The 25801-nt window shown below is 48.8% G+C and overlaps 1 pseudogene across 1 annotated transcript in view; it reads left to right on the top strand.

Moving 5' to 3' along the window:
- Window positions 1–25801, top strand: part of LOC149353184 (aromatic-L-amino-acid decarboxylase-like) — a 59403-nt pseudogene that overhangs the window by 2010 nt on the left and 31592 nt on the right. Inside the window, exons 2-11 of the transcript XR_016290925.1 lie at window positions 1768–1881; window positions 4042–4164; window positions 5289–5423; window positions 8636–8779; window positions 10121–10187; window positions 10379–10473; window positions 10563–10630; window positions 13523–13616; window positions 13680–13778; window positions 23819–23920. The product of XR_016290925.1 is annotated as an aromatic-L-amino-acid decarboxylase-like (transcript). The remainder of the gene's footprint in view (window positions 1–1767; window positions 1882–4041; window positions 4165–5288; window positions 5424–8635; window positions 8780–10120; window positions 10188–10378; window positions 10474–10562; window positions 10631–13522; window positions 13617–13679; window positions 13779–23818; window positions 23921–25801) is intronic.

Below are 25801 nucleotides of genomic sequence, written 5' to 3'. Positions count from 1 at the left end.
ATGTACATAAGGTCCGCCTTGCTGTACAATCCACCAGCACAGACCGCACCGACGTATATCTCGCAGGGTTTAAAAAGAGAACGATCTGTAAACAGTTAAAAAAAAAAACACCCGGTATAGTGCACCATAACACAGCATAAAACAAGGCATGGTGGGAGATACAACATATGCAAACATACTGGTACGTTTACTAGTAAAGAGCAGAAGGCACCATATACAATGCGTGAGGCCCATTTATATAGGTTGAAACGTGTGAAACTGTAGACAGGAAGAAATTTGAACAGAGTTTAAGGGTATACCTAAGGTTACGAAATATCGCGAGAAATCGAGTTTTACCATGCCCCGAGCCGACCTCTGTAACAGTGCAGGAAAATGTGTCAAATGACTCGAGCAAGTACGCCCCAGATCTCCTTTATCACCCTCCTGTACTCCTTGGTCGGCAATGTAAGCCAAGGTTGCTCGCCAGAAGCCTCCCCAGCGCAGTCCTACATTCCGTAGCCTGCCTTTCTCCGTTCGCGTCCGTCATTTCGCTGAGCAATAAGAAGGTGAGGGGCGCAGATGCGCAGCTTGCCTTTATTGATCAGCGAAGTACCAATGCACGCCGTCACAACTCGCAAGTCACAACGCCTTCCAAAGTCCGCAACGCAGGAACCGTGTAACTCGGTAACTCGACGATTCGCATGTGGTAATCCTTCAGTGCTTTTACTTTCTCGTACGTCATTGCCCCATGCGTCATAGTGCAAGGATGTCCGTAGTAATATGGACGTTAGGTGGAATCCATACTAAACCTGGTTACTGAACACCCTTTTTCATGTGCGGTTGTAACTGCCTCCCACCCCTTTGTCGTCGTTGCGCCGCAGTATTTTCAGTCATGCACCAACTTGACCCACAGGCCGTCATTCTACGGATGATAGAACTATTTGAAAATTTCCTACTGATTTATTTCAGAAACCATAGAAGGCGCTTGCAATTTTAGTTTGTTTCGGATCTTCAGAAATAACCTAACTGGCGAATATTAATTACACAGTGATAACATATCCTGAATAAACATGTCGGTATTTTACATTTATATAATGCACGGGCTATTGACGACGAAATGCTGGCACCTTAATTCTTCCCGACATTTTCGTTGCCTGAGCGTTATGGGGTTGAGACAGAAATTGTTAAATGCGCTGAGATGGCGAGAAAAATAAGCGCAGAGGGCTTGCACAAAGCTCTGAGACTATTTATGCCTGCCAGGGAAGAAGTGACCGCGACGTATCTGTCCATCCTCGTGAGAGCGCCCAGCCTCCCCTAAATAGCTGTCGCTCTAGGACTCGTTCTGTAATCATTAATGTCAAACTGTTGCAGTAAGCTTTCTTCGCAAGTGCCTCAAGACAGCATTTGTATGTGTGACGCGACATTTGGCGCCGCGTATTCTATAAGCTGTCCACTTTCCGTTGCCCATTTCGCGTCCGTTCGGTCTTCTTTCAGTGCAGTCACTCAGATATCCCCGCGGCTCTCAAGCTTCTGTGGCAAGCAACCCGGTCATTGGCTAGTTGGCGAGCGGACCTCACCATTGGCTGCATACTGCATCGAATTTCAGCCAATGGTAAGATCCGGTCGCCAACCAACCATTGGCAGGGTCGCTTGCCACAGGCGCTCGAGAGCCCCGGGTATATCTGAGTGACTACACTGACAGAGGACCGAACGGACGCGAAATGGACAATGGAAGATGGACAGCGTATAGAATACGGCCCCTGTTCTCCTTTTCTCTTTGGCTTGCAGATGACGCACTGGCACTCTCCGCATTTCCACGCGTATTTTCCGACTGGACAAAGCCCGCCATCGCTGCTTGCAGACATACTGAGTTCAACATTCGCCATAGTTGGCTTCACTTGGGTAGGTAGACCTTTGTTTTGCTAGGCTTTGTTAGGCAAGAAAACAAAATGAACTTAGAAGGGTCACGGTTCGGGCTAGTGGGTAGTCAACATGAGGATTCATAGCGCACAAACTTCAAGGGACACAACAGGATCGCTAAACTTCAACTGAACGATCTTTATTTGCCGCCGAAGGCCTTATAAAGATCACGTATGGCACAGGCATAGGCGACTAACAACGATTTAGCGCTCGTGTTGTGTCCCTTGAATATTGTGCGCTATGGATCCTCATGAAAACAAAATGAAGTTTTACTTTGCGGGCACTGACGTATATCTTCTTTCTCTGTCTGTTCTCTTGTCGCCAAGTTTCCACATTTCAATTCACATTACGCTTCCCTACATCGCAGGGAAGACTAATGCAAATAACCGTAGTACATGCCGGAGTCGACGAGTTGTGCTATTTGAGTTAGTCCATTGGAAGGGTTTGACAGTTCGACTCAGCGGTGACACCCTCAACGCGGTAGTCAAAGCGGCGATGAAAACAGCATCGCTCATACGCCATTGCCCATGAATGTAATCCTGTCAGTGTCTGTTGACCTGTAATCCGTTAGCTCATCCTTTCTATTCTTATTTCGGTCGCATGTTGCGACAGGTATCCATGCTTCATATGTACTCGTTATCGGATCACTACATGGCAGACATGCCCGACCCCAAAACCGACCATCGCCAATTGCCATGAAGGACCACCGTTCTGATTTGTGGTTGCATTATTGCCCTTCTGCCAACGTTTTTTTTTTTGTGGTGGTGTTTTTCTTCTGCTTTTCTAATCAATTAGCTTTAAGTGATAACATATCCAGTAATGTTCTAAATTGATCAACACCACAAAATAAATAAATTAATTAAAAATCCCGTGTCCCTTGGTTTCTGTGGCTGTTGGCTTCTATCATATTTATAACGAGCCCCTCATTCCCCTTCCCTTGTTTGCTATATATATATATATATATATATATATATATATATATATATATATATATATATATATATATATATATATATATATATATATATATATATATAAAAGCTGCCGAGTTCAACCAGCTGACTGGCTGACACAGCCTCTGGCTTCCACAATACCGCATGGTTTTGATGATGACAGACCCGAACTGCCCCTTGCCTTTTTGGGGAGAGGTATTCTTTCACTAATTCTTGTTTCAACTTGCGAGCTATAATTTTTTTGTTGTTTTTACTTTCCATTTACAATCTATCCGTAGCGTTGGGGATTTAAATTCTTCGCTAAGTCATGTGGGCGATTACCCTCGTAGATATGCGCCAAGTTTTTAAAGGAACAGCAGAAACAGATGCTGCAGCTGTGCCAGCAGCCGCACTTAGACTAACAGAGCGGTTTTCCGTGCCCAGAGGCAAATTCCGGCCACGAACAGGCTTTACTGCAGATCAGTGCTACTGCATGAGTTTGCGTATAGCCTGCTTCCGGACGCGAGGTGGTACATTCCCCTATCAGGTGATATTTCAAGCGAAAGCAAGTACATAAATTATGTACGCACCACTGGTTCTGAGTTTCGAACGCACTCGTTAACTCCAACTTCGCATAACTCCAACAAATTTCCCGATTAGGTCGAATCAGTGACCCTCGACCACCGCGAATCCGTGACCGTCCAGTCAATAAACGTTTTTAGCATACCGGAGACGTACTACCGGCGATGTCTACCAGTTTACCCGACACCTCCTGCGCACGCGCAGTAGTTCTACCTGGCCTCACGCATGTCACTGCGCGTGCGCGGGAGGCGTCCGGTAAACCGGTATACGTCTACTGTAGTACGTCTCCGGTATGCTAAAAACGTCTGATTTTGTACGTGATGTCTGTGAAACAGCTGCATCAGCTGCAGTTAAGAACTTTATTTCACAACGAATAGATAGAAGACTACCACTTGGTTGCTTCTGGCGCACGTCTAACTGAATGCGAAAGATCAGAATGTTCTGGTCATTTTCCTGCGTCGTTTGAGTCAGCTATGCTGTCCAAACGGTAACAGTACACAGCTGTCATGCTACTGAAAAGAAGGAAAGAAGTCAAGAACTCTTGAGTGCATGAGGATGCGTAGAAATGTGGCGAGAACGTGTACTGTTACATAGCATTGTCAGATTGAGCGTGTGTGTAACACTTCAGATTGCGAGTCCTGCGAACACCGAGCTCGAAATGGTGGTCATGGACTGGCTGGGAAAAGCTATCGGACTGCCGGAACACTTCCTGTTCTCCACGCCTGGCATCAACGGCGGCGGCGTCATACAAGTAATGCACCTGCATGCCTTACACATTCGCGCCATGATCTGCGAGGTCTCGTTCGCACTGCAGGCTGTTGCCAACGTGCAGGTATCGCGAACATTGACCCGCAAAAGCGGCGGATGGTGCGAAATACCGAAGCGCGCTATCTTTAACTCGCACCCGGTGTGCAGAAGCAGTGTGTGAAAAGACTGTCTTGACTGTACACGGAGCGCGCGACCTGGGCGAAACGCAGTGTTCATAGTTGCTGTAACGTTGCTTTCTCCGGCCATAAATGCATTTCTCCGCCCACAGACACCAGTGTGAGTTTAAGATGTGAGCAATAAAAGAAAATTTTTGTTTCGAGCGGCGAGGTGGCAGTTGGGAACAAAAAAATTTGCAGCGCCGTATATTTACGACAATGTAGTAGAGTGCCGCAAATTTTCAATGCCTGACCGAAGTCTTGTCCCGGCTATGTATGAAATAACTTGCTTGGCAGTCATAGCGGGGGATGGTTGTGCCTTGCATGCACTAAGCCGCTGTTTCAAGGGAGGAATTGCTTGTCAACATCCACCCCAGTACAGTCATACGGTTGCAAAGGAAAACTTTATTTTTCTTAAACTGCGTGAATTTGAGCACACTTTGTGTCTGCTATTTGTAGCCGGATATATGACTGCGCTTGAGTGGATCCAGATGAGTAATTACTCTCCAGACTGAAATTTATTCTGCTATGGGGATTACCACAGACCCCACAGACACATTCGTTCGAGCTGTGAGTTGATGGTCGATTCAGCCTCGCCCAGCCATCTGCTAGCTGTCCTGGGGCCGTATATTTAACCTTTCATTTGGTCGTGAAAACGAAAGCAAGGAAATAAGGCGAAGCAAACAATTAATCGAAGGAATGGCCTGTTTGGACGTGATGCCACCGCATCCAATCAGGCCGTGTCACAGGGGCCATGCGCCGCACAGCTTCTTTACCGAGCTTCTTTAAGTAGCGCCGGAAAAGCTCGTTAGGCATGTCAAACGCGTCGTGAAGCTCCTCGTCGACACCGGAGCGTGTATTTCAGCTACGCGGATTTTGCATGTCAATTGCGGAGATGCTCTGCTTGCCGAGGACAGCTGCGCACGCCAAGCTGGCTCTCCTTGATCCCCAGAGCACTGCCAGCGAGTGCACTCTGACTGCGGTGCTCGCTGCCAAGACCAAGCTCACCACGCACCTGCTGCAACAGAATCCGTCGCTGACGCCCTGCCAAGTCTGGGACAAGCTAGTTGTCTACGCATCTTGTCAGGTGCGCTTGCATTTTGATTTTCGCGAGTCCGAAAATTCGCATAGCGGTGGTGCAGAATGCATGCATGGAAAACTGAATGCATATGGTAAGCCCTCGGGTTTGGCACAGAGTGATCGGCACGCATACAGTTGGGTGTATAACACTAAAATTTTCGCACACGAATACGGGAGCGAATATTCGAAAAACCGGCCTACAATGGGCTTGCGTGGTGTCAATACAAAACACTAATCCTAAGAATAAAAATGGTGCGGTTCAATGACTGCTGAATCTGGTCACAGAGCGAAAGCTATGGCGTATCGGGCAAGTATAAGCGGCTTGGCATCTGTAACGTTGAGTGCGTTCCCGACACTGGATAGGCAGCGCACCAACCCTGCCACCCTGGCAGGTGGCAGTTGGTTGATCGCGAGAGTTTGCTCACCCAATGAACGCTGCGGCTTATTGCAGCAGTACCACGTGTCTACCACAACGTTGTCAGCGCTAACACATGCTGCCCACATCTCTCTCTCATCACCCAACGTATCTATTAGCGCGATTCAGGCGTCCACTGACCCAGGGAGCCAGTAACGCGCACTTCCTTCCCTTAAAATCATCGCAGTGTAAAACGTTGTCAACACCAACGCCAATAAACACAATGAACGCCGACGGCCTATGGCTTCAGTGCTGCGTTTCTTCCACAAACGTTGTCAATGCCAACGCATGCAGCTCACATCTGTCACTACCGCCATGTAGCTTAAAGCACGACTGAGGTGTCCACTATTCCAAGAGTGCAGTTACGCGCCTTTCCTTTGCTTTCCAAGCTCCCGCTCCATTGGTTTCGTAGCTTAAAGCGCGACTAAGGTGCCCACTGTCCCAGGGGGCCAGTTATGCGCCTTTCCTTTGCTTTCGAAGCTCAAGGTCATTTAAAGGTGAAATTTTCACGGTCCGCGATTGAAGCCCGAGGTCCCGTAGTGAAGCTTTCGCTTCAATAATGCACGAAACTGTTTCTACGGCCTTGAAAGCACGCAAGGCCTTTCGCAAAAGGAAGTGTACAGGATGACGCTGGTCCAGCTTTCGCTTATACGAGGTCTGTTAGAAAAGTATCCGACTTTATTTTTTTTTTTTTGCGAACACCTGATGGATATGAGACAAGCGCGCTTGCATCAGGCGACCTTGAACCTTCATGCGCATGCATGAATTTTTTCCCGCCTGCCGATAGCGTCAGTCGCTGGGAAGCAGCGTTTGAGTGAGGCGGTGTGCAGTGCTCTCGTCGGTTTTTTATTGCAAGGAAAATGGCGGAGTGAAAGGAGCAGCGCTACTGCAACAAATTTTGCCATAAACTTGGCGACAGCCGAGTGGAAACCATTCGAAATATTCAGACGGCTTTCGGTGAAGATGCTATGATCAGCACACAGTTTAAGCAGTGTTACAATTGTTTTAAAGATGGCCGCACATCGGTGGAGAACGAGCCACGCTCCAATCGGCCATCAACATGCCAAAATGACCAGGTCATTGCCGAACTGAACGCTATGGTGATGCGGGACTGTCGCGTGACTATCCGAGAAATTGAGGAAGAGGTGGACATGAGCAATTTCTCCACACATTCCATTATCACCGAAGATTTGGCCATGGAGAGAGTTGCGGCGAAATTCGTGCCGAAGCTGCTCACGGTGGAGCAAAAGCAGCTTCGTGTTGAAGTCTCACAGGACATGCTGGATTCCGCAAACAGTGACCCCGACTTCATCAACATCATAATCACTAGTGACGAGTCTTGGGTGTACAGGTACGACCCGGAAACCAGATCCCAGTCGTCAGAGTGGAAGCATTCCACGTCACCAAGACTTAAGAAGGCCCGCCAATTGCGCAGCAATGTGAAAGTGATGCTGACTGCTTTCTTTGACACCCTCTGTGTGGCAGACCACGAGTACGCACTCTACAGGGTCAAACAATGACCAAAGAGTACTACAGGGATGTCCTCCGTTGCCTACGTGATGCTGTGCGGCGCAAGAACCCGGAGCTGAGGTCAACAGGAAATTGGCGCACCCATCGCGCCAATGCTCCTGCACATTCCTCGCACTCGAATCAGATTTTTTGGTGAAAAACCAGACTCCTGTAGTTCAACAGACTCCTTACTGTCCTGATATGGCCCCTGCGACTTCTGGCTGGTTCCCAAAATCAAAAGGCCATTGAAAGGAGCGCGATTTCAGACAAGGAAGAACATTATGGCTGCAACGACAGCTGAGCTAAACTCCATTCCGAAAAGGGCCTTTTCGGAATACTTCCCACAATGGCAGCACCGCTGGGAGAAGTGTGTGGAGTCCCAAGTAGACTACTTTAAAGATGACTAGGTTTGCAACGCTCCAGTTATGCAAATTTTTTTTCAACGGCCAAAGGTCGGATACTTTTCTAACAGACCTCGTAATATGGAAAATGTTTAGAGACAGCGCAGCCTGAAAACCTGCCGATATTTACAGACGAGAAAATGAAGTCCGCGTGAAAAAGATAGGAGACTGCATGTGCAGAGCGTGGCGCTTACGGAAAACGTCATCTTCACAAGAAAACTTTCTTGGAATACACTCGGCGCTAGAAAGCTCTCAGAGAAACGGAGGCAGTGATTTACGCACCGATCCCTGACTCCATTCCCCAAAACCTCTCTAGAAAAACTCCGACTTCCTTCCATTTCTATCGTTATATTTGCCGTCTCATCAACCTCCCGGCATTTCCTTCTGTTTCCCTCTGTTTCACTACAACGGAAACTTCCCTGGGAGTGGAATTGGCGGTTTTCACGGAATTGACGCCCCGCAGCGGGGCAAGGATTAACGCGCAGAACCACGCCGTTTGCTCCGTCCGTTGCGTGAGTGCTTCGCTGGAATACTCAGACGTTGTTGACAGTTTTGCTGCAAATATATATATATATATATATATATATATATATGATTTACGTGGACCTATGGAAATGTATCGCTGAGAAAACCATCGCTGAGCGCACACAACTAACAGAAGCGCAAGGAGTTTTGTGCATCAGTAACGGTAGGCATTATTACGGCGTGCGTGTATGATTTTTTATCCACAGAGGAAGGAGGTTATGCACGGCGAGCACCATGCATAACTAGCATATGCATGTCAGGCCAAGTGCAAACTGAGCATTGTTCCCACCAGGAGCTGGCCGCGGTCATGTCTGCGAGCGCACGTAGCCGCGCTCGGTGCTCCGTACAGCCACGGTTATCGGTTCGCAGGCCCACTCGTCGGTGGAGCGCGCAGCCTTGCTGGCCAGCGTGCGCTTCCACGTGCTCAACACGGACAGCCAGCTGGCCGTGCGGGGAGCGACGCTGCGCGCTGTCGTCCAAGAGGACCGCCGCATGGGATTCATACCGATGGCGGTAACGTCGCCGCTTGCGCAGCCTGCGTACGCGCCCGCGGTCGCGGCTTTTGTGGTAGAGGAGACAGCCTGTCACCCATTCTCTCTCCCGTAAGCCGAGGAATTCCGGCAGTTTCTTTAGCTGCTATGAGTCTGGTACGCCAACTCTCCACCTCTCAGACGCGTCTTTATTGACGGTCACAGTAAAAATCTCTGAAATCAATGCTCCCAATAGCTTTATGCCACTTCGCGGCAAGTACACATGTCTCTATTTCTCCAGCCTTTCGCAACGCATCCTAACTTAACTCCTGAATGTTTTAGTATCCTGTGAGAAAAAGAAAACAAAACTGCGCAAGGCAGAAGAAAAGTCGTTTTCTTCTCCCTTTTTTTCTCTCTTTTTTTTTTTTTGCGCGCATACCCCACAGACTGATGCAAGAAAGATACGCTTCCAAGTTCACTAATCACAACAAAAATTGTAAACACCGTCTCTCTTTTGAGCACGGCAGCGAGTTTGCTTACACTGGCCTCACCAAGCTGATATTTCTATCAGCTTGGTGATATAGCCTTGTTGCAATGATCTTACGGATTTAAAATAACCGTTGTGATTTTCGGACTGCTGTTTTCTCAGCGTACAACGGTAGGGATAGTCTTGCACAAATACGGAAGTGCTGTGTGCGAGATTGATAATGTACTCTGCGAAATTACGATTTGGAAAACTGATTCTCAGTGCAACTTGCCTTTGCATGTTATTTTCGAAATAACGAACAAAAATATGGCATTTTATATCCAGCACAAAAATGAGCGCTTATAGTAGATCGTCTTTAGTTGCAAAAAAAGAAAAAGACCCAAAAAAAACTCGAATTATGCAAGCTTTTGCTGAACAACCCGATATGTAACCGAATTTGAGCTAGAAATTATCCCCCCTCCCCCCCTGCGTTTCAAAAAAACTAAACCCTTAAAACGAAGGGCCCTACATATACTGAGAAAGACCGAGCTCTGGCCGCAACCGTTGTCTGTTAAAAAATGTTTCTGGAAGAAGTGTGTTTAAACTCTGTGTAGTACTTGTATACACACTCACTTTTCGGTGCGCATAATTAACGCGGTTTACACGTGAGCGCAGTGAATAACGCTGGCAACTTACCTAGGTTTTTCACGCATCTCTGAGTAGGCCCAGAAAGTAGAATTAACGAATAAAATAGACTCTGGCTTATATCTTTCGACGCGGTTTGGACACCCAGATATGCGTCACGGCTGATCAACCACCAAACTATATGAGTGCTTACTAATTTGCTGCAGCTGCTGCGTTTTCAGGGGACACTTTTATTTGTCTTTCCTAGCTTCCTCCTCTCATTTTCTTTTTCAGATGGTTGCCACCCTGGGGACGACCAACTCCTGCGCGTTCGACAACCTCGCTGAAATTGGAGCTGTCTGCAAGTTTCCTGCACTCTGTCTTCTTTGTTAAAGCTCTGCCAGAAGCTGTCGTTCCTCCTTGACAACGCAGGGAAATAGGCGTAACAAAGCAGAATGCTTTCAACTCTCGAATGAGGCAGCAGAAAGCACGCGCAGCCTTTGCAAATAATCGCTCAGAACTGGTGCCTAATTGCTATTTCCTCTTCCGCAGGCGAAGCGGAAAGCCTGTGGCTTCACGTTGACGCGGCGTATGCCGGGTCCGCTTTCATATGCCCGGAGTTCAGGCACTACATGAAGGGAATCGAGGTTACTTTCACTGAATTTCGGCCGTACGAATTATGCGGCTTGCTTGAGCTACCACGTTGCGTATGAGCCTTCTTTCTATCCCATTTCAGCACGTGTCGTCGTTCAGCATGAACCCTCACAAATGGCTCCTCGTCAACGTGGACTGCTCAGCGATGTGGTAAGAAAAAGTTTACCAGCTGCTCATCTCAGGCTCATTTAACAGTGAGTAGCGAAAGAGGCAAAGCTGAAGGGGCAGCGTCCCCAGTGTGTGAGAGGTAGCACGTTGGCTGTCAGTCAATAAAAACAATAACTACAAAAAAAAAAAAACTCGCACCCTTCACACTAGCTGAATCAGAAGAAACATGCCGCTAACACCACGTGCGTTGAGAAAGTGACACACTTGAAATCGAGCGAGGCCAGGAATGGGTGAGGTGCATTTCCAGAGTCAACGTAAAGAATCATGAGGAATTCTTCTTTTACCGCTACTTGCTCCAACTTCCTCTCCCTACTCCATTACTTCAGTGCGGTCGCTGTGTTGATATCACTTATTCTATTAATTTATTTGGACTTCGACATCGCTTACTGTACTACGCCATCGCAAGATCAACGCATCGTCTCATATTTGCTCCGTGACGTACGTACGAAATGTGACCTGCAGGGCAGACCAAGATAATAAAAATGGAACGAGGCTTTCTAGGCTACGCGTTGTGTTGAGAGGCACTGTGCGAGCAGTGGTATTTATGGACCATTTGCTAGCCCATTGGCTGTGAGGAAAATGCATCTATGGCCTATTTAACTTTGCAGGTTTCGGCACTTCACAGGGCGGCGAAAAGTGAATATCTAATGAAAAATGTTAGCCATTAAACTTGTGAAACGCGAACCATTAAACGCGAAACGCAGAACAGCCAGCTTGCACCGGCATAATAACAGCAGCAGCGCTTATACCTTCCGAGATTGTCCATTTCGGCGCTCACATGACGCATATACGCATCACACGCTGGTCTTGCGATGATGCAGTACAAGCAACGATGTAGAAACGGAAATAAATTTGTAGAATAAACGACATCGCCACAGCGACTGCAATGAAGCAATGGAGTAGGGGGGAGAGAGCTGGAACCGGAAGTTGCTAGCAGAATTTTTTCCCGTGATTCTTTGCGGCGACTTAGGAAACGCACCTTACCCTTTGGCTTAAGGCTAAAGCGTCAAATCAGAGGTTGTCACTTGCCCATACTTTCAACTGCAGCCTTTACAGAAATTTCTTTACAAAGTCTATAGGCTGTCCATGGACTTTTGTCTATAATGTCTATAGACTAACTGAACAAATCCTACAGAATAGTCTTTGGGCAATACAAATCCTGTAGACAGTCTATGGACAATCTATAGATTTATGGCCATACACTTTTAGTAGAATTTTGTCCATAGACAGGCTGTAGACTATGAATAGACAAAGAGAAATATCTATAGGAAGGCAATAGGGTTTATAAGAAGTCTATAGACTGTCTACAGACGATTTTTATAAGGGTGAGGCCCGCTAATACAGGGTGCTGTATATGGCACCGGTGGAGGTCCAGTGTTCCATATTAATCATAGCTTGTCGCAGCTGTCGCAGCATCTGCCGCATGTGACGTCGAGTTCACTTCAACCAAGGGTCCCACCACACTCGGCATGCCAGCCCTTTCCTGTTTCGATCTCTCGATAACGACCGCTTTGCCGCTTATGTCACACGAAGGTGGCCTTTGTTGCTCGTGGGAGAAGTTAAATGACAACCCTGATCTTGCGCGAGAGGATAAAGAACAGCGCCCACGGGCGGAACCTTCGAAGAAGACTGAAAAAAAAAGCAGTATAATAAAAGAAGAAATAAAAAGAAAGATGCCGCAGTATACGAAAAAATGAGCAGAGGTTCGCGAATAAAAATTCGAGGAACACTTAAGCTCCGCCGTAAGGGTCCCTTCAGCGGCCTGGGTCCTCTTTGTATATCACTTCGCAGACACACACACACTGTTCTTTTTTTTTATTTGTCACAACACACACAAGGCCTTCCTTTAACAAAGTCTAAAGAACGTTCCTCAGCGTGAGCCATCGGCAGCGCTTCGAACGTTGAGGCAGTCTGCCGATCTTTTAGAGAACCAAACGAAAGCCTTTAAGGTGCTTTCAAGTCGCGCATATTCTATCGCATTTCCTTCGGGACAATGCGTTGAATCCACGCTCGGTGCGCAAGTGCCCTGTCTCCGGAGAGGAGTTTCTGACTGTTCGGCCGCTGCTCCGATAAGCGTTGATCGGTATTTGTGGCTCGGAGCTTCCGCTGGTCGACCAACGCGGAACTCTTTTTATTTTCCGTTTCTCGAAGTTGGGGGCCAACCTGCACGAAGCATCAACCAGTATGCGAGTAAATACGGCATAGTGCGTTTTATTTTCCGTGTAATATTCGATTTTAACGCGAGGGGCGCCAATTCTCACTTCTATTTTAGGTAAAAAAAAAAAGACACGTTACATACGAGCAAATATGGCGCTTGATTTATATTTTCCTTCTGCGCTGCAAGACCTGGCGCGATATACGATTTGACCTCTGGGTTTAGCACGTATTTTAGAGTCTAGAACTGCTCTCTCTTTTTGTTAGCCACCGCGGTGGCTCAGTGGTCATGGCGGCTCAGTGGTCATGGCGCTCGGCTGCTGACCCGAAAGGCGCAGGTTGGATCCCGGCCGCGGCGGACGAGTTTCGATGGAGGCGAAACTCTAGAGGCCCGTGTACTGTGCGATGTCAGTGCACGTTAAAGAACCCCAGGTGGTCGAAATTTCCGGAGCCTTATCACTACGGCGTCCGTCATAGCCTGAGTTGCTTTGGGACGTTAAAACGGCCATAAACCATCTCTTTTTGTTCTCTAGTTACAAAGAAGAATTAATAAATACTCGCGTATCGCTGTTAATGAAACTGTGGTAAGAGGTTTTTTTTTCTGAAGCTGTACAGTTCGCTTAATGACTCTCGGATGCACAATAAGTGTGCTGTCCCGCTCGCACTCTCTCTCTTCCTCGCACATAAACTGCTCATTTTCCCGTATTTCGGCCCCAACAGGTTCAGAAAAAGGAGCGACATTGAGGAAGCGTTCAAAGTCAACCCGCTTTACCTCAAGCACGACAACGAAGGCGGCAAGGTCCCCGATTACAGGGTACGTGTACTGCACGGTTCTTGGCGTCCAGGATTTCTCACGGATTCCACGGTATCGTTTCAGCATTGGACCATTCCACTCGGTAGGCGGTTCCGCTCCCTCAAACTCTGGTTCGTCTTCCGGTGCTACGGGGTCAGCGGTCTGCAGGCACACATCCGACGCGTAAGTCACTGCGGTATTAACGAATGCTGTCCAAGCCATTTAAAAGGACCGCTCGGGTGATGAGGCGTGTAAGGTATACAGCTAGGCCCTTCCAGTATGAACGGAAACAACTAGCTAGCACAAAAATGGAATTTTTTTTGTTATTTCTCAACTAAAGTTGAAAATCACTTTTGTATATTATGCGTCAAGAGGAAAACTAGTTTGAAAAGAGATACACCGTGCTCGTGATACATAATCACAGAGTAATCAAATGAACGAGTCAAGCTTTGTTCCCTTTTATATTGGGGAGACCTGTACATCTCGCAGTTATTCTGCTTCAGGTTTTGTGGTGATTGTTCAGCTCGGAGGACACGTTTCTTTTTTTTTTTTTTTAAACACGCCATGCATTAAATTCCTATTTTTCTGCCTCACTTAGAAAAAAGCGTTTCGCTTGTGCCTTCATGAGAATATTGTCGTCAGCGTCATTATTTGACTTGACAACGCCTCTGCTGCAGTGCCTCAAATGGTTATTCATTCTGCCGCCTTCATTAGTTCCTGGGAGATAAGTACTACCGTAAGGGTACTCAAACGAAAGAAGACAACACTCACTGAAAGCAAGCCTTGATGCCGTGTCCTCTCCGTTCGATCACCTTCTCCGCCACTATGGTTGGGGGCGGCGCCGGCGGAGGGCATGGTTTGGATCCCACCGGCGAAGTAGTTGCTTTTTCTTCCACATTCCATAAAATTATACTCTATCTAAACGACACGCGCCACTTTTATTTACACTCATCGGTTTATCTTGATTTAAGTGAATGTTTGCTTCGTAAATAAGTATACTATTGCGGACAGAAGTTTCCAGGAGGCATCGCCGCTGGCTCAAATCCATTGCTGCGACGCCAGCGTCATTTAGTGGTCCAAAAATGGCGAGTTCATTTAGCGCGTCAAAGGATGCTCTGGAAGCATCAGCTCTGCCTCCCTTGTGCTTGGTGCGAGAAGGAGCCCACACGACGAGTCGACAAGCTGCCGTGCCATTCTGATAAGGCGCCCGCCATTAAGCTGCATTTCACTTCGGATCTACCGGAAGCTCGCTGCTGCTGGCTGACGGGACGTTATTTCGCATATCGAGCCGAAGGGTTGTAACACCGTTCCGGGGACCTTCCAGATCGACCGACCCTCCAGCAGGAATAGATCACGGAGATTTAAAAAAAAAAACGCATATCACCGCTAGCGATGGTTTATTGCGCGCTCGCTCGTCGTGGGCACTTTTGCCCGTGATAATGGATAATGTACAGTCACGGCCAGAATAATACGGAGCACGTTTCGGCGTTTCAACCCATCTCTCACGTTGCGTAAAGGAAAGAGGAAGGTTTTCTGCGTTAATGTGCAAGCTCACCGGAAGCACTTACTTGCATAACTGTCAAGCAACGCTCAATTTTCATTTCATTTCATTTATTTTCTCCTTAAGGACACGAGGGCATTACATCAGGGGGAGGCGAGTTAACATGATGTACAGTCGAGCGCGATTTGAAGGTTATCGCGCGAGCGTCGACCAGCCTAGCACTCCAGGCACCTGGCGGCCGGTTTTGGAAAAGGAAAAATCATGATTTCGCACTCTTCTCTCCCTCGTTCGTTGTTCCATACAACAACCACCACCCCCACGACAAACCCACCGCCCTTTCTCTCTATTCTATGCCTTCCATTTATTGCGATAAAGTGTGCACTTGGTTACCTCGTATCTTGGTGTTGGTTCTTGGTCACCCATTCTTCCTGGCTCAGTAGCAACGACGTTACATAGGCTGGATGCAGCTTTGTAGTGTCCAATTTCAGATAATACCGAAGAATACGTACTGCCTCTTCGCAGAAAAAAAAAATGAAACTGATAGCTCAGCAGGGAGTGACGGCTGCTGAAGGAACAGCAAAAAGAGTGAGGGAAGCTGGCCTGACACCGCCCTCGCCTCGGCAGAGAATTCTGGGCCATGGCGCTGTTCATGCTCCCGGTCGACGCTCGCACGATAACCTTCAAATCGCGCTCGACTGTACATTTCTTGAAAGTGGAAAAAGGTGAAGAGAAAGATATAAAATACAACGAAGGCAAGCAAAAACAAAAGCAATAAAAAAAGATACAGTAAAAAATGCAGAAATACATCTAAGTGGAATAACAGCAAACAAGCAAGCGCAAGAGAAACAAAATTACACTAAGGCGCAGAAATACAACTAAACTAAGTAGCAAAAGAATACAAAGGGGACAGCCTATTCAGGATGGCTGAAGTTTTAGCTTATTACGGTATTGTTTTCTGTCTGTGCATTCGGCTATGTTTTCGGGTAAGGCATTCCATAAGACTATTGCATGAGGGAAAAATGAGCTACTCATTGCAAGGGTGCGGGTGGAAATTGGTGCTAGTCAAGCGTGAGCGGAGTTTGATCGCTCATGCATGCTCCGCCCTCATTATTCTGGCTGCGACTGTATATCCAGCCCCTCATCTTCTCGCCCTTATCTTCTGAAGGGTGCATAAAAAGACCGATGTGTCGAGCCCTCTCTATAAGGGCCCTATTGGTAACGAACGCTCCCTTAGTGCGAACTCAGCCCCAGACAGAGCGAACGCCCGCAGGCGCGGAACTCGGTTACAGCGAACACGCAGGCACGACGAACTTGCGTGCGAGGGCGCGCTGTATACGGCCGTGGCCTTTTACCGCGGAGGCACATGAGTATCTGTCGTGTCCGGTCGCTGTGTTGAATGCAGCGAAAGACGCACACGGTACTTTAAGACTTCGTTTATTTAAAGCCGATGAGGGTGCGACCAGCGTCGACCGAGGCAGGAGCCGAACTGGCCGCCCGAAGAAAGGAGGGAGTGGAGAAGCGTCCACGGCAGGGAGTGGCTTCTCAGAACAGGAGGAGGGTGCGGGGGCGCACCGTGGGGGGGCATCCGGCGACAGCGTGCGACGAGGGGCAAGCGGTCGTTAGGAGGAGGATTGAGTGGTCGTTAGGAGGAGGCGCACACACACAAAAGCAACAAGGGAACACAACACTTCCTTCCCCCTTAGAAAGTTGCCCGGTATCGTGCAGGGGGTCGGCGCTCACGCGTGGAGGCGCGCTGGCTTTGTGCGCTCGGGGGAGAAACACTTGTAGGCTGGCTGTTGTTCGCTGTGTCTCCTGGGTCTGTCCTGGGCGAAGTCTCTTCTTCCGGGAAGAGGTGCCAGGCTATGTGGGAAAATGGTGCACGTGTTCTCTCCGCTGGCGGACAGCTCTCAGACGGCGTCGTAAATCTACGCAGCTGGTTGAGATGTCGGCGTGCTACTGTGCCATGTATGTTGACGAGCCAAGAGCGCAGGCCTATGCGTCTGACAATTGTAGCTTCCTCCCAGCGTGGCTTTTTCAGAAACTGTCGGGCGAGGACGCGCTGCCCCTCATTAAGCGTGCCGCAGCGCGGAATTGCTTTTTCTTCCCGGAACGTCTCTGCCTTTGGCTCGGGGAGGATGGCTGTGAGCTGGGTTCGCATTTCACGCTCGAACATCATTTTCGAGGGGGTCTCGCCTGTTGTGCTCTGAACCGTCGTGTGCTGCTTGAAGAGAAAGCGCGCAAGGCGGCGCTGCAGCGAGCCTGTCTGATCTCTTTCAAGGGCGCGTTTTAGCTCGGCTACGTAGCGCTCGGCTTGTCCGTTTGTCGCTGGGTGGTAGGGGGCCGATGTAACTGATGAGATCCCGTTGTCGCGATAAAACTTGAGGATCTCCGCAGACACAAACGGTGTTCCGTTGTCCGACACTACCTTGCGCGGCAGGCCGAACGTTGCAAATAGTGATCGGAGGTTGTCAATGACTGCTGCCGAAGTCGTCTGTCCCATTTGCCTTATCTCAAGCCACTTTGTGTAGGCATCTACGACCACAAGGAAAGTGCAGCCCTCAATTGGTCCTGCAAAATCAATGTGCAGTGTGTGCCATGGTGTGTCTGGCTTTTCCCATTCTGGGACAGGAGCTTTCGGCGGGGCGCTCCGGCTGCTCTGGCAAGGCTTGCATTCTCGCACCACTGTTTCGATGTCGTTGTCAATGCCAGGCCACCACATGTAGCTTCTGGCACACTTTTTCATTGCAACGATGCCCCGATGTCCGGCGTGGATGAGAGACATAGCTTGTGCGCGTAGTTCTCTCGGCATCACAACTCGGGACCCAAATATGATGCAGCCGCGATGGGTGCTCAACTCTGTAGCTCGCCTGCGGTAAGCGTCGAAGTTGTCCCCTTTGAGTTTATGCACGTTGCCTTGTTGAACAGCCGTGTAAACTAGCCGGAGAGCTGCGCACTTCTGCGTAGATGCTGCAACTGTGCCTGCTGTAAGCGGAGGTTCTGGCAGTGCTTCGAACATCAGAACGTCTCCTGGTGGAAATGGTTCGTCAACAGTTGCGTCTAGTGGCAGACGGCTTAGCGCATCGGCGTTTTGATGTTTACTCCCATTGCGGTAGACCAGAGCGTAGTCGTACGCTGAGAGTTTGATGCACCAACGTGTCATTCGCGGAGACAAAGTTGGTGGCATAGGCCTTTGTGGTCCCAGAATGCCCAATAGCGGTCGGTGATCGGTTATAAAGGTCACCTTCCGGCCGGCAATGTACTGGTGAAAATGTGTCGCCGCGTAGACGATGGCTAGCCCTTCTTTGTCAAGTTGCGCGTAGTTGCGTTCTGCTTGCGACAACGTACGTGAGGCGAAGGCGATGGGAGCTTCCCTTCCTTGCTCGTCAGTTTGCGATAGAACCGCGCCGACTCCGTACGGTGATGCGTCGCAAGCCAAAAGCAGAGGCTTCCTTTCGTCGTAGTGGCGGAGGACTGTACATCTTCGAATCAGGTCTTTCAGGGCATCGAATGACTGCTGATGGCGTGGCGACCATGTCCATGTCACATCTTTCCGAAGGAGTTGGTATAAGTCGTTGGCCACGGTAGCTCTTTGTTCCAAGAACCGGTCGTAGAACGTCAAGAGTCCGAGAAAAGCCTGTAGCTCCTGCTTGTTTGTTGGAGCTCGTGCTTCTGTGATCGCTCGCACTTTGTCCTCGGTAGGGTGAATGCCTTCCGCATCAATTCGGTGTCCCAGAAATTGCACCTCTGGCACCGCAAAACAGCACTTCGATTTGCTTATGCACAAATTAGCGTTTGCTAGCCTTTCGAGAACGAGCTCTAGGCGCACTGCATGCTCTTCAGTGGAAGTGCCACTGATGATGACATCGTCAAGGTAGACACAAACTCCTGGGATGCCCTGAAGCACTGTCTCCATGAATTTTTGAAATATGGCCGGGGCTGCAGCTACGCCAAAAGGCAGTCGCTTGACTTTGTACAAGCCTTTCAGTGTGTTAATTGCCAATAATTCAGCAGTTGACTCGCTCACCTTCAGCTGCTGATACGCCTGGGTGAGGTCCAATGTGCTGAAGACTCTTGCGCCACGTAGTACACTGAATACTTCTTCAGGTGTCGGTAGCGGGTAAGAGGACGCTTTAGTCGCAAGATTGACGGTGCTCCGGTAGTCTCCGCAGAGGCGTATGGTTCCGTTCTTCTTGCGAACTACGACAAGTGGTGTGGCCCATTCTGAATGCTGCGTCGGCTCGATGACACCTTGCTGCTCCAGTTTGTCCAACTCTTTTTCAACTGAATCTCGGAGAGCAAACGGCACCGGCCTGGCCTTCAGAAATTTGGGTTGCGCGTTGTCCGACAACTCCAGTGTGACCGGGGGCCCTTCGTTTCCTGGAATCTCTTCCGAGAATACTCTTTCGTATTTCTCTTGCAGTTGCTCAACCTTGTTCTGGCTCGGCGTCTGGTGTATGCCGCATATCATCACGCCTAGTGGAGAAAACCAGTTTCTCCCTAGAAGGCTTGATCCTGTGCCCTTCACAACAAGCAGAGGTAGCGTATGGGTCTGGCCGTTGTAGTTAACCTGCACGTTGGCAGAGCCCAATAGTGGCAGATTCTGTCCTGACCACGTTCGCAGGTGCGTGTCGTCTTGTTGCAGGGCGGGTGCGTCAGATGGCCATGAAGTTCGGAACGTGTCCTCACTGATCAGAGTACAGGCTGCGCCGGAGTCCACCTCGAACTTAATCAGCTGGTGATGTACGCTTACTTCTGTAAAAATCTTCGGTCGCGTGCCGAGATTCATGGTGTTCAGGTCGTACAACACAGATGGTGTTGCTGATGTTGTTCCATGGAGATCAGATAGCGGCGTATTCTCTGAGGCGTTGACGCTGTGATTAGGCTGGGAAGGTGACTTTATCTTGGCAAGTCTCCGTTTCGTAATGCATGCTCTTTCGATTTTCGATATGCCCTCGCTTGTGGCAAAAATTACACGTGGCTGACTGGAATCGACATCCCTGGAGGTTGTGTTGGTCGTCACACCGCCAGCAGCGTTGTGCCTTTTTGACCGATTTTACAACAACAGAAGGCTTGCGCACCTGGTTGCTTGTCTGGTGTACCGGCTCGGTGTTCCGGCGAATCCCTCTCTGCTGGTGACCGGCGCTCTCCGCTCGAACGGCGATGTCGTAAGCTTTGCTGAATGTGAGGTCCTTCTCAGCGAACAGGCGCTGCTGCAGTGACTCGTCACTCAGTCCGCACACAAATCTGTCGCGTAACATCACGTCCAAGGGAAGCATGGTGGTGTTAGCAGAAGAAGCTGCGTCTCCCTCCTGCCCGGTAGCTGTTGTCGACAGCGTTCCAAAATTGCAGTCGGCAGCGAGCTTCTTGAGCGCGGCTACGTAGGCGCTCACAGTTTCTCCTCCCAGTTGATCTCGTCGTTGGAAGCGAGCCCGGCTGTAGACCTCGGATGGCCTTGGGTCGAAGTGCTTTTGCAGCGCTTTTACGATGTCGTCGTAAGACACTGCCGCTGGTGTGCTTGGCTGAATAAGGGCGCAGACAGTATCGTAGGTCTGCTCCCCGCACAGCGTCAGCAGGTTGGCCCTCTTCAAGGCTGGGTCTGTGATGTTGTTAGCTTCAAAGTAGAACTGAAGGCGTCCAACCCACGATGACCACGATGAGCCGTTGAATTCTGGTATCTGATTGGGAAACCCTCGCGTAGCCATGGCTTGTCAATAGCGTTGCGTAGCGCGGGTCGAATCCACTTTCTCGTCGCCACTGTCGTGTCCGGTCGCTGTGTTGAATGCAGCGAAAGACGCACACGGTACTTTAAGACTTCGTTTATTTAAAGCCGATGAGGGTGCGACCAGCGTCGACCGAGGCAGGAGCCGAACTGGCCGCCCGAAGAAAGGAGGGAGTGGAGAAGCGTCCACGGCAGGGAGTGGCTTCTCAGAACAGGAGGAGGGTGCGGGGGCGCACCGTGGGGGGGCATCCGGCGACAGCGTGCGACGAGGGGCAAGCGGTCGTTAGGAGGAGGATTGAGTGGTCGTTAGGAGGAGGATTGAGTGGTCGTTAGGAGGAGGATTGAGTGGTCGTTAGGAGGAGGCGCACACACACAAAAGCAACAAGGGAACACAACAGTATCGTAGCTAATATTTTCCCTTCCCACTGCGGGGGGACTTGAAGAAGACGCAGTAAAACGAAAAGAAAGTCGGCCACATAAGCGCAACATTACATGCACTGGCTCTCACCAACACTACCTAGATCCTTACAGGTGGTGTTGCTCACACACGTTTCGCGGTCTCTACCTGGAGCCTGTGCCTCGTGGCACGGAAGGAAAAGGTTGGTTGGTTGGTTTATGGGGTTTAACGTCCCAAAGTGACTAAGGCTATGAGAGACGCCGTAGTGGAGGGCTCCGGAAATTTCGACCACCTGGGGTTCTTTAACGTGCACTGACATCGCACAGTACACGGGCCTCTAGAAATTCGCCTCCATCGAAATTCTAGCCGCCGCGGCCGGGATCGAACCCGCGTCTTTCGGGCCAGCAGCCGAGCACCATAGCCACTGAGCCACCGCGGCGGCGAAGGAAAAGGGAGAGGGGTTCTGTAGGGTGAACAACGCAGCCCGCCCTTGATCCCATCGCGTTTCTCAAAGGAACCGCGAGGAGCGAAGTATCTCGTCTTGCGCTTGAGCGCGTTCTTCGATCGCATGCATCAGTTCATCTCCGTATGTGCCGGCATCCAATTCCCTCCATGGAAACGAGGTGAGAGGTCACTTGGTTGAGCAAGCTTGCAAAACCTACATCGCTGTCCACTGCCTTGACCGCTGGCACTTTATTTGGTATGGAGTCTGCGTGAAACTTGCTGAGTGCTTTTGTATTTTACTAGGCCGAAAATTGGTTCACTCTATTTGTAACAAAACAGCGTGAAATGTTTAACTGCGCTCGACAACTTGCCGGTGAGCAGACATACACGTCTGGCTGGCACGCTCTCGTTCTCAAAGCGGTCGCTGGTGTTGCGTGGATCCTACCAACCAGTTGTTACGGAGAGCCCACAGCTGGCACCCAGTTGTTGCGTTGAGCCCATGCACTGCGGGAGCGGACCGAAGGGATAGCGAACGGGCAAGATGTCGGGCCTTTGGCCCTCGGACATCGGGAGTTGGTCGCCGAAGCAGAGACGGGCTGAGGATGAGAAAACTTATTCTCATTGCAGAAATGAAAATGGGACCTCTGTATACAAGACACAACATGCGCTTTCATACGCTTTCACGACGCCTATACGGAAGTCTATCACACCCTAGAGGGAAAAGTTTGTCATATCAAATTATGATGTGACACTGGTCACTGTCTCAAGAAGCCTGACCGTTTTGCTGATGGTTTGATACGTTCTGAATAACTGCATGTTCCACATCATTTGAATCTGAGCTGGTTTTTCGCTACGACTCCTTGTCTTCATACTGTTTTTTGATGCTCAGTATTTGGCTCAATAGTGTACACTTTTGGGAGCGAAATCTTCCGACATAGATTTTATTTATGGTTTTCATACAATTTGTAATCACGGCGTGCCTTTGTTTTTATAATATTTTTTAACCTTCCTTCTGCTCACTTCTGAACGAGTCGCTGTAACATCGCCAACTAGGATTGAATGTATGCGGTTCTTAGATTGCACCGTCATTAAGATCTGATACCGATTTCATTATCCTCTAAATAGGACACTGCGCGTACCTTCGTTTCTATCTGATGAAGGCCGGTCCCGCGGCCGAAAGGTCAAATAAATAGCTCCTTCAGCCATCGGACCTTTTTTTTTGAAATGTATATCTATAACTGAGCCATCCCTTCCACGTGTTTTATATACTTAGTGTTTCAGGGAAGCCCGCCACTAATTTTACCAAGCAGATTAAAAACGAGACGAATTTTGTGGCATAATACTAGCGTTGACGGACACTAGAAAAGAGGCGAATCATGTAACTTGTGAACTGCTTGACTAAATTCCAATAGTTAACTTTTCACTTATTACAAAGAGGCGCTGGTTGCAGTTAAACGTGATTACCCTCGTCGCTGTGGCTCAACAATTTTTTTCCTATTTCTCACCCCATTCGAAAGTTGCTCGCCTGCGGAGAGCGAACAGCGACGTCCATCAAACCACGTCACTTTATGACGCACATGCCAAGTGACCTTCTCTGCCCCGCCCGCCTCGGCTGGAGCAGCGAGGAGCGGTGAGCACCACAGCGCAGGCGGGGCGGAGATTGTCAGATGGCATGTGCGTCATAAAGTGACGTGGTTTGATGGACGTCGCTGTTCACTCTCTGCAGGCGAGAAACTTACGAATGGCGCGAGAAATGGTTCAGATTTATTGAGCCACGCTGGCTAGGGTAAAAGTGTTTTCGAAATTCTAAAAACTGATATGGATATCATTACGATGGTCTTCACACCTCTCAATAAATGAGGAGCCTAACATTATTAGTTGGAAAGTAAACTGTTGAATATTAACAGCCTGATAGTTAGCATGTCTTAGCTGCATTTTGATTCGATCATTACACCGCTGACAACACTGTGCCGAAAAAAAGCGACCTTCGAATTAAAAAAAAAAAGACTTTTTAAAAATTGCTGACAGTCTTAAGCGAAAGAGCGTGTATAATAAACTGAAGCTCTCCATTTGAGCTTCTTGTGCCAACACAGCATGCGCAAGATTTTCAAAACTTATCTGACAACTCCCCTCGAACAATTGTGCGCAATGTTTCTTCGCAGCAAATTAACCTCGCAAGAGAATTCGAGACCCTGGTGAATGAGAACAAGCACTTCGAAGTTGTAGTTCCTGTCACAATGGCCCTGGTGTGTTTCAGGTTCAAGGTATGTAAAATATTTTTTTGTGCACGATCGACACCCATGCACTTGCATGTTATATGTAAAGAAAAATTAATGCTTACAGTTCAAAGTCCAGAAACTATTACCGAAAGCACCACTTGCTTTCATCTGTTCATCACTACATACAGCACTTAACTGGGAACATCTTTCCAAAGAAATCAACTGTTTCGCATTGCAGCAGCAGAATGATGCAGTTTATTAAGGAATGTGCACACACAATAAACAATGATAGTGGTCCCTGCTTTTTTACCAATGGACCGTTAAAGCGACAACCCGTCCGACTCTGCACAAGGCCATTAGTTACCGCAACGAGCCAACATATCTGACCTACTGGCCTTCCCCAGCATACCGCCCCCAATGACCACTTCGCTGCAACCTCCATGCGGCCCCACTTTCTCCCAAAGGTTTCTACTAAGGTAGAAGCCGAGCCCGCGCTCATCATCACGATCCCTTCCCACCGGGATCTGCCACATGCTACATTGACGCAGCATTACTGTCTCATTCATGGCTCTGCTGCTCCCCCCCCCCCCCCTCTCCCCATCAATCCCTCCCATCACCTCCGCTGCTGGCCGTTACTGTATCTTCCCCGTCAGCCCTCGAACTAGCGGCGATTTTTCACGCGGCACAAGAGCTCACCCTTCTGCCTGCCATTCCCAGTACCGTCTAGGCATGGGCAGTATACATGCATCTTCGATACTATATTTCGATACGTTTTTCGTATCGTCATAGGATATTGCTTGAAAAAAATGAAAGTATCGGAGTATCAGCATCGAAAATACATTTTTAGCGTATCGTGCATTTTAACGATACTCGATACTAAAGAAAAAAAAGAAGCATGCCGCAGATTTTGAGGCTGGTGCGAGTCAGACTTTGGGCCGGCGGCGCTCGCTCAGGCGGTAGCGCACTGAACAAAGGGAAGAATTAGGAGGAAACCATGCCAACGACGTCGGCCAGGTCAGTCGTCTTTCTTCCTACGTTGGTTGTTTGGCAGAGAGACGACATATACGTTGTGCTTCTGCACACTCGGTGACAGAATAGGGAGACAGGCTCACCGTTCGGTTATCAACAACACCCCTGCACCCCTATTTCAAGTTGCAGTGGTTGCCGGCAGAAATGTAAGACTTCTTATTTAGGTCTCCATTTGTGAGATCCTGTTCGCGTGACGTAATGATTTTAGTGCGGAGGCACTACCTCTCGGGGTAAAACCCAACCAAGAATCTTGAGGCGGAGTGAACAGACAGCTTCGCCACTGCACGAGAGCAGTATGCTAACGCCACAGGCGATCACACCTCGTGTTAAACTGCAACACACATTGTCGTCTTCAACTTCCATCTGCGGCGCGAACACATCAGATAAGCTTAACCTCGATCAGAGCTTAACCTGAGTCTAATATCGTCGCCGGACGTGCCGGCGACCCAGCAAAGCGAAACCATGAGCCAACGAGGCTAAACATGCATTCTTCCGCACGTCTACTCGTTAACTACGTTATAACCCTGCCATATATATATATATATATATATATATATATATATATATATATATATATATATATATATATATATATATATATATATATATATATATATATATATATATATACAGGGTGTTTCACCTAAGACTTTCTGCAATTTTTAAAAATAAGCTATTTGAATTAGATGCGCGCTTTTTCTGGCATAGCATTGTCAGTGGTGTAGTACATCATAATTCAACTAAGACGTGCTAACTACCAGGCTTGTTAACCAATATTTAATAGTTAACTTTTAAACTATTACCGTTGGGCTCCTTAATTATTGAGAGGCATCTAGCCCACCGTAAGTAATGTCCATATCCGTTTTTAGAATTTCGAGAACGCGAATATCCTCGGCG

Source organism: Amblyomma mixtum, chromosome 3 (assembly GCF_055824585.1).
Source record: "Amblyomma mixtum isolate Tamu chromosome 3, ASM5582458v1, whole genome shotgun sequence".
NCBI lineage: Eukaryota > Metazoa > Arthropoda > Arachnida > Ixodida > Ixodidae > Amblyomma > Amblyomma mixtum.
This window is presented reverse-complemented; position numbering and strand designations above follow the sequence as displayed.